We start from the raw sequence: 7,225 nt of genomic DNA, 5'->3' as shown, positions 1-7,225 counted from the left end.
GTCTGCATTCAGTCTGAAGCCACTGAGCCGGCATGCCAACGCACTGAGGGTCGACATTGGTAGGATGGTGGCTGCCATGGAGATCTTGGTCCAGGACACAGGTTGTGCACTGCTGCAGGAGCTGCACTCCATTGCTTTAAGCATTGGTGGCATCCAGCAGTGGTGGTAGGAGCCAGGGCACCTCGATCTCACTCCAGATGCCCCTTCTCCTCAAGGAGTCAGTCAGTGGCCCTCAGCCACCTGTAGAGATGAGGACCAACAGCTGGACACTCCAGGACCATTCACCCCTCTGTGACTCTGGAAGTTTCCAGACAATCCCAAACTGTCTCTGCCTGTGACCCCACCAACTACAGATCAAGGAAAGTACAGCTCCTCACAGCAGGAGACCCAAAGGAGGCCAGGGCCCTCCAGAGGAAATCTGCCAAAGTCATCACAGACAGGACGTAGCAGTCAGCAGGCTGCCTCCACCTCCACTGTGGATGTCGGGGATGCACCAGGATGTGACGGCAGGGCTCGGAGGATCAAGAAATACTAGGAGCACAACAGTTGCATGAGTGTTCACCAGATGTACATAATTTCTCACACCATAAATTAAATTGCACCCATTCCACATCTCTTGTGTATGTCTCCTCTGTATGCTGAGCTCAGTAGTGGTCAATCAGGACTCACACCGTGCTTGTGCAAGGCATCTCTTAGACATGCTTTGCAAGTTCAAGTGATGTTCATTCATGGCTGTGTAAGATGGAGGTTCGTCTGCATTGTGGAAAGGTAAAGGTGTGGTGTCGAGGGAGAGATGTAGATGTGCATGGAGAAGGGGAATATTTCCTTGATCTCCATGAAATCTCTGTCAGCTGTGAGGGTGTTCACTCTCCCAGCCCACATTCTGAGCTTCTGTGTGCTCATGTTTGCCTTCCTTGTTATTGACTGTCTGAATGAAAATCTGTACAGCCCCCCAATATTCATGTGCACATTCCCATCTCAATGTTCCTGAGCTCTGTCCCTCGCCAACACATTTTTGTCCTGGCGCCCCAAGCTGCAGCATTTACCATAAGTGATTTTGGAGTTGTCTGCATTGCACCCACAAGACTATCATGGACATGTAGGGATGCAGCGCTGGGCCATAAGTTCTGGTATGCATCCCCTCACCTAAACCTTCATCGAGATCCACAATGCTAATTTCAGATGGTGATGTGCTGGAGTCACTTGAACCGTTGAGCATGATCTCGATGCATATATGTTATCTCGATGGGATTGCAATGTTGAGGGTGAAATGGGATAGGAGCGAGGCAGGAATGCAGCTGATGTGCGCTCTTTATTATCAACGATACTGAACCTTGAGGGCTCCACGGTCTGTCTGTATTGTAATTGCTAGGGCCCTGGCTGGCCATCAGGGGGAAATGCTTGTGTTGAAGTGGAGGCAAGTTCCTGTGTGGCAGGCCGTGTCTGAAGATGCTCCTCGTGAGGTCCTCCAGGCCCAGTGAAAGGTCTGGCTGACTGCAACCCATCCCTCACTGAAAGTGCCGATTGTCAATGTTATGAAGATTGAAAAAACTCTCAGGATTAACAGGTACGAGCACTTAGAGAGCATCCTCGCCTGGCTTGGCCCAAATCTAACCTCATATTTTCACTATCGAAGTCACACAGAAGGCGTTGTCTCATAGCTGGAGATTGGTCTCCTTGAGGCACCTTTTAGACTGAAGACATGCTGCTGCGAGCACACTGAAGATTGTATTCCAGCTCCTGCCTCTTGTAGGATGCCATAGCGACTGGGATCCTGGACAGATTCTTGAAGAAGCCGCACCACATTTCTGCACAACAATATGGTCCTGAGGGTGCATCATCTTTCAAACGATGAGGACGTGGTGATCCTAATGTGTAACAATTCATTCTCTGATTGAAGTGGGTGGTTGAATTGAGAAGCATAGCAATGCAGTTGACAATGTGGGTGCAGCAGGGAGGCCAGTGACCCGAGAACATAATCACTGCTTCTCGTCATCATCCCACTGGAATCTGGTGGCTATTAGCACCTCACTTACATGCCTGCCACATCTGGCCCATGCAATGGCCTCTTCTCCTGCAGCCTCAACTTCCTCGCCCTCATCACACTCAGCCCTCTCGATGTCCTCATCTTTGGAGGAGATGTGCAGCTCCAGCATCTCGTCATCTGGCAAGTCCTCCCCACTTTGCAGTGCCAGGTTGTGCAGGGAGCAGCAAGCCACGATGATCTGTGAGACCCTCTGGGGAGTGAACTGGAGCGCTCCATCAGTTCCATCAGGCATTGGAATTGCATCTTTAATAGACCAATGGTTTGCTCTACCAATGTTCATGTGGCGACATGAGCATTGTTGTGCCTTTCCTCAGATGGAGTTTGTGACCACCTGATGGGCGTCATTAGCCCCATCCTTTGGGGGAAGAGTTTGTCACTGAGCAGCCATCCCTGGATGTGGTGCGGGCCCTCAAAGATATCCAGAATCTGTGATCTATTCAAGATAGAGGAGTTATGGCAGCTCCTTGGGTATCTTGTTGCATCCCTGCATGATATGTTTCTGATGGTCACAGACCAGCTGCACATTGAGTGAGTGGAATCCTCTCCTGTTGATGTATTGGATTAGCTGCTGCCAGGGAGCTCTTATAACCATGTGAGTGTAGTCGATAACACCCTGCACCTGTGGGAATCCTGAAACACCAACAAATCCCAGTGCTCGGGCTGCCTGGCTAGCTTGATCTCTAGTGAGGTGCATGTAATTGTGGGCCTTGGCAAAGATCGCATCTGTCACCTCCTGTATGCACTTGCGAATGGAATCTATAGAGATCCTGCAGATGTCCCCAGTGTAGCCCTGAAAGGAGCCAATCGTATATAAGTTAAGAGCTGAGGTGACTTTGGGAACTACTGGCAATGGATGTCCTCCCAGTCGTCACGGTGTCAACTCCCAGAGAATGTGACCCACCAAATCCATGGCCATGTGGAGGCGTCGGCAACACAGATCTTCACTCATCTGGAGGGATGACATGTGCCTTCTGTACACCCTCGGTCTTGTGAGCCACCTTCGCTCGGTGGGTGTGTGCGCTTCATCCTCTGGGTCTGGAGGGGGCCCTGCTGCCACTTGCTCATCAGGGTGATGCACCTCCCTTTGCCAAGTCTGTCGCTGACATCGCACTCTTCTCCGCCTTTCCTCCTTGCCTGCATGTGATGATGAAGGCAACGTTAAATGCACCATCCATCTTCCTCACCCTCTCCTCTGCTGGAACATTGAAGAAAAAGCATGAATGACCATCAGCCTCCATAACTCTTCTTGTTGCTGATTAGTGAGTGACTGTGGTTTCAAGGGGTTAGTTCAGTTGAAACACCTCAGTGCCACAAAACTCCTTGGCAGTACTATGGCAGTTTTCAGGAAGACAGTATGTCACTCCCCCACCCCACCCCCTGCCCCTCCCACCCCCACTTCCTCTTATTCCAAGACCTAATGCTGTGAGGTTGCTTTGAACAGGCACTTGGATGTGCTGCTTTTATCCTGGGTGCTGGAATCCTCACCCAGTGCACTCTACAGCTACACCCTTTGGAATACACTGGAGGGCAATGCTCAGTGAGGGAATGAGATTATTTTAGGTGGGGCTGGGATTTCACATTTCTAAACCTGTTAGCTACAAGGTTTGGAGGTGCAGCTTCCAATGGCCTTCTGCAGCTTGTCCAGCAGCCCATTTGGTTCTGGGTTTATTTATTTATTTATTGATTGAGATTTATATCGGTTTAATTTTCCACAATAGAAAACATGGAACAAAAAATAACATTTTTCTCCGTTCAGTTTTTGCTCAGATTTGCACTTCCATTACCCTTCTCTGCAGGGGGGAAAGGGAGATTGGCAGACATGGCTGTTGCTGGTCGTGTGCCAGCGGTGGTGAATCCCTTTACAGGCCCAGCTTGGTGCTTCTCCAGTGCCTGCTCTTGGAGTTGTACCCGATCTTGTTGCTGGTTTTCATGCGGAATTGGCCAATTTTGCTTCATCTTGTTGGTGAGGAATCATTTGATCCTGATGGTTTTGTGGGATGACATGGCGGAACCTTCACTCAGGCTGCACTGGGGAATTTCCATCGATTAATCTGAATTAATTTCACATCAATGCACTTCACAAATTAAGGCTCCTGGTTGCGTCTATTATGATTAAAATACTCGTAACATATCTCAGCTATGCATTCCTCCTCATTTGGGAATACAGGTAGTAGTTAGGTTAAGCCAGCCCACCCACCAGTGCAGTGCTTCACTCCTCCCAGAAGCTCTACAAGCCCTCCCTACCAGAGTGTTTTCACAGTTTCATGTTCAACTGCACCATAGCTTCAGGTTGCAAGATGGTGGTGTTGAGGTTTTACTACCAGGCCAGCTTCAGCCCCCACTGTGTGACTGTGGAAATCCCTCACATCGCCCGGGAGGAGCATAATGTACAGGTTTCCATCCCTCCAAAAACTCTCGGTCCTCTCCCTGTAATCCGTCATCCCATTGTCATTGTGGTGGATATCCCTGTCTTACCCGCTGGATCATTTGAGGAGGATGTGCTTATGCCCTATGTAGACCTCACCCCTCCCCATCTTGAGGCCTATTGCACAGTGACATATAGGGACCCCCCTCATCATGAGACCATTGAGTGCCCACCCCTACTCTACCTGTTCCCAATCTATAGGCTCCAGATGCCCCCCCAGACTGTGTCTGCCTCTGCAGCCCAGTATTATGCTCTAAACCCCTGGACATGTGTAAGGTGGTGACCAGGCCCTGCGCACCTTGCTGGGCACTACTGGGCTGACAGCAACACCCCCACCCCCACCAACACCACCCCCCACCACTCCCCCCACCCTCCCCGCCCCACTTCACTGCCCCAGGACTGGTACATGGACAGCTTTTGCAACCTCAGCAATCGAAATTGAAGCCCTTCTTCACTCGGCTCTCCACCCTTTCTGGCCCTGACTCGCTTTTGGGCTTCAGCCCAAGTCGCACTTTCCATTCTTGCCCCAATGACGTTGCCATCACCCCGCAACCAATCATGTATCTGCGTGTCTGAGTGCGCCCTTCCCCAGTATTCCACTGACACCTCCCCACCCCCACCTCCGTCCCTCCAGCCCCATCCCTGAGCACAGCAGGGCTGTAAAAAGTGAGACTTCAGTGAGCACAGCGAGGCTTAAATTTAAGGGAAAAGTCTTTTAATTCAAAACAAACAAAAAGTATGGCAGGGGAGCTCAGCCCCGTGTGTTGTACGGCCTGCAGCACGTGGTAATTCTTAGACACTCCTGGCAATCTGGATGACCACATGTGCAGGAAGTGCCACCATCCTGACCAGCTTGAGCAATGGGTTTCCGAGCTTGAGCATCAGCTGGAGACACAGCGGTGCAGCCGTGAGGCTGAGGGTTACATGGATAGCACGTTTTTGGATGTGGTCACTCTGCAGCTTAAGGAAGTGCAGTCAGAGAGGGAATGGACCACCAGAAGAAGGGAAGCAGGCAGGTAATCAGGGAAGCCCCAGAGTGCATCTCACTCAAAAACTGTTCTTCTGTGCTGTAAAACAGTGAGGGTGAAGGTTCCTCTGGAGAATGAAGCCAGAGCCAAGTTCACAGCACTGTGGGTGGCTCAGCTGCACAAGGTGGGAGGAATAAGAGTGCAAGAGCAATAGTGGTAGGAGACTCAATAATGAGGGGTGTAGACAGGTGCTTCTGCGGCCATAGACATGACTCCAGGATGGTGTGTTGCCTCCTTGGTGCCAGGGTCAAGGATGTCACAGAACGACTGCAGGGCATTCTGAAGGGGGAGGGTTAATAGCCAGAGGTCATAGTTCACATTGGCAGCAACAACATAGGTAGAAAGAGGGATGAGGTCCTGCAACAAGAATTTAGGGAGCAAGGTAGCAGATTAAAAAGCAGGACCTCAAATGTTGCAATCTCTGGATTACTTCCTGTGCCGCGTGCCAGTGAGTATAGGAATAGGAGGATAGAGAGGATGAATGCATGGCTGAAGATATGGTGCAGCAGGAAGAGCTTTCATTTCCTGAATCATTGGGTTTGTTTCTGGTGAAGGTGGGGCTTGTTTAAGTCGGACAGGTTGCACCTAAACCGGAACATGACTAACATCCTTATGGGGAGGTTTGCTAGTGCTCTTTGGAGAGGGGGGAGGGGGGGGGAATTAAACTAATTTGGAGGATGGGATATAGTGTGAAGGTACAATACGGGGTGATGCACAGCCAAATATGGAAGAGAAATTAAGTCATTTTGGAAGGCAGAGCAAAAATAGACCTGTTAAGGCACAAGGGAATAATGCCAGGCTGGATTGCAATTATTTAACACAAGGAGTCTTACAAGTAAGTCAGATGAATTGAAGGTGTTGATTAACACATGGGAATATGATATTGTTGCTATCACAGAGACATGGTTGAGGGAAGGGCAGGACTGGCAGCTCAATATTCCAGGGTATAGAATATTCAGGCATGACATGGTGGGGTGGGGGTGGGGGGTGTGTGAGTTAAAAGAGGAGGTGGCATTGCACTTTTGATCAAGGAGTTAATTACTTCAGTAAGGAGGGATGGTATCTTAGAAGATTCTTCAAATGAGGCCATATGGAAAGAACTTAAAAACAAAAAGGGGGCAATCACTTTGCTGGGAGTTTACTATTGGCCTCCAAACAGTCAGGGGAAATAGAGGAGCTGATATGTAGGCAAATCTTAGAGAAGTGTAAAAATAATAAGGTAATAAGAGGAGGGGATTTCCACTTCCCCAATATTAACAGAGATATTCTTAGTGTGAAAGGCTTAGAGGGGGCGGAATTCTTAAAGTGCATCCAGGAGAGATTTTTGAGCCAGCACGTGTAAAGTCCTACAAGAGAAGGGACGGCACTGGACCTAATCTTAGGGAATGAAGCTGGGCAAGTGGTAGAAGTGTCAGTGGGGGAGCATTACGGGAATAGTGACCATAACTCTGTAAGAATTAAGGTAGTTATGGACTGGAAATGAAGGTCCAGAATTGTGGGAAGGCTGATTTCATTTTGATAAGACAGAATCTGGCCAAAGTGGACCGGGAGCAGCTACTCATAGGAAAGTCTACATTAGACCAATGGGAGTCATTCAAAAAGGAAATAGTGAGAGTTCAGGGCCAACATGTTCCCATAAAGGTGAAGTGTAGGACCAACAAGTCCAGGGAATCCTGGATATCAAGGGATACTGAGTATTAGATAAGGAAAGAAAAGGAGGCTTAT

General features: G+C 49.4%; 1 pseudogene; it reads right to left on the bottom strand.

Annotated features, from left to right (window-relative positions):
• Positions 1-3,906: 3,906 nt before the first annotated feature.
• LOC121288708 lies at positions 3,907-4,051 on the bottom strand (annotated as a pseudogene).
• Positions 4,052-7,225: the final 3,174 nt, after the last annotated feature.

The sequence above is a fragment of the Carcharodon carcharias genome, chromosome 15, assembly GCF_017639515.1.
Source record: "Carcharodon carcharias isolate sCarCar2 chromosome 15, sCarCar2.pri, whole genome shotgun sequence".
NCBI classification, from domain to species: domain Eukaryota; kingdom Metazoa; phylum Chordata; class Chondrichthyes; order Lamniformes; family Lamnidae; genus Carcharodon; species Carcharodon carcharias.
This window is presented reverse-complemented; position numbering and strand designations above follow the sequence as displayed.